Source organism: Myotis brandtii, unplaced genomic scaffold (genome assembly GCF_000412655.1).
Source record: "Myotis brandtii unplaced genomic scaffold, ASM41265v1 scaffold390, whole genome shotgun sequence".
NCBI classification, from domain to species: Eukaryota; Metazoa; Chordata; class Mammalia; order Chiroptera; family Vespertilionidae; genus Myotis; species Myotis brandtii.
Window position 1 is genome coordinate 471,263 of NW_005364954.1, and position 1,820 is coordinate 473,082.

General features: G+C 54.9%; 2 protein-coding genes across 6 annotated transcripts in view; one reads left to right on the top strand and one right to left on the bottom strand.

The window, feature by feature from the left end:
* Nucleotides 1-1,820, bottom strand: part of TG (thyroglobulin) — a 168,698-nt gene that overhangs the window by 47,586 nt on the left and 119,292 nt on the right. The gene's annotated exons all lie outside the window — the stretch shown is intronic.
* SLA (Src-like-adaptor) overlaps nt 1-1,820 on the top strand; it is a 56,805-nt gene that overhangs the window by 31,468 nt on the left and 23,517 nt on the right. The window contains exon 1 of one of the 5 annotated variants that reach the window (XM_005872774.2): nt 33-87. The exons of the other annotated variants lie outside the window; for them this stretch is intronic. The gene's annotated coding sequence lies outside the window, so the exon portion shown is untranslated. Of the gene's footprint in view, nt 1-32; nt 88-1,820 lie in introns of those variants that run through there. 5 annotated transcript variants of the gene reach the window in all.

A 1,820-nucleotide genomic window follows, 5' to 3' on the forward strand; every position in this document is an offset into this window, starting at 1 on the left:
GCCCGCGGAGCAGGGAGAGGGCGAGGGTCACAGTAGAAGAACCCGGGCGCCGGGGCCCACTGCACCCTTCTCACCGCGAGATGCTGGGTATGTTTCTTTGCTTGGAGGGTGCCCAGTTTTCCCATCTGAAAAATGTGAGTTTCACATCTTTTTAAAAATTTCCTGTACTGGATTCCATGAATCCTCCCCCCCCCCAAAAAAAACAGCCCAGGAATGTTTGAGAATGAACGAGCTTATGGGGGGTGGGGGTGCAGTTAGAATTCAGTGACGCAGGTGACCAAGACTTTTCCTGAGCCGTTTGCTGGAGGCGGGATGTGAAGGGAGGGATGGGCTGGATGTGACTCGGAGGAGGACATGGAGCGGGAGGGAAGGGAAGACAGGTGAGGGACGGGCCCTGGGAAGCCTGGGGTGATGGGCACTGGGAGAGGGTTAAAGGCACAATCCCTGGCTTAGCTGGTCCTGGACCCCGTGTTCGACTGCAGGGCACGGCGGGACATTGTCAGGAGAGTGGGTGACAGTGCCGTGCTCTGCAAGGTGGGGACATGAGAGAGTGAAGGGCAGGCCCACACAGGGTTCAGGGTCATCTCTGCATGACTGCCCTGAAGGCACCTCCCCCTGACCCTCAGCAGCCAGTCCTGGGAGCTCCCCCCCTCCTCCCCCAGCTGGTCCTGGGAGCTCCCTCCAGCAGCCCAATGGCCTTGGTAATGACGGTGGGAAGCTGGGGGCCTGGGCTGACTGCTCGGCTCCGGGAAGGGACGGGAACATACGAGGGATCCCGCCTCTCCTTCCTCCCCACACAATGAGGAAGTGGTGCAGGCCTCCCTGGCCCTCTGAAGGCCTTGCTCTGAGCGTAGAGAGTGTTCTAGAACCTGCAGGTGTCGTGTGCAGAGGAGGGATTTAAGGCCGGGTGGGGCTGGGTTGGCTGACTTGTGGGCCCTTTCGGACTCCTGAGGCCTTGATCCTGAACTGCGGACCAGGAACAGGACGCAGCACAGGTCGTGGCTGGGCTGCACAGGTGGGGACCTGCCCCATCGATTCTCCGCTTTGTCCCCAGGAGACAGGCGAGCTCCGGGGCGGGGTCTCTGCGCTTCGGGCAGCGGGAGGACAGTGTTACTCCGCAGTCATCTCAGTCCCTTCCTAACGCCCGCGTAGGAGGGCCCACAGTGTGAACCTCCTACACCATTAGGACAATCGGGAAAGGCACTAGAAACGGCAGTAACTGGCCTGCATTTCCTGCCGGGCCACGTTCTCCAGTGTTTCACCTCCTTTATCTGCTCATTTTGCAGTCACCACCCAAGGTCATTTTACTATTATTCCCCCATCAGGCAGGAAGAGGCCATCAACATGCCCAAGGTCGCCTAGCTTATGAGCCAGAACCCGAACTGTACGGAACAAACCGGAGACTTAGCACGTGGGGTCTAAATCCCAGCCCCATGGTGACATGCTGTGTGATCTTAGACAAGTCCCTTACCCTCTCTGAGATTCAGCTTCCTTCACTGAACAATGGGGTTAGGGTGCAGGGACTTTACAATAATAATAATAAGAAGAAGAAGAAGAAGAAGAAGAAGAAGAAGAAGAAGAAGAAATACAGTGAGATATTTGCCGTGAAATCTATGCAATGGAATATTAACCTTAAAAAAGAATGAAATATTGCCTTTGCCACAATATGGATGGACCTAGAGGGTATTATGCTAAGTGAGATAAGTCAGACAGAGAAAGGCAAATGGTGGATGATTTCCCTGATAGGCGGGATCTAAGTAACAAAATGAACAAACAAAACTAAAATGAACTCTTACACACAGAGAACAAACTGACGGTCG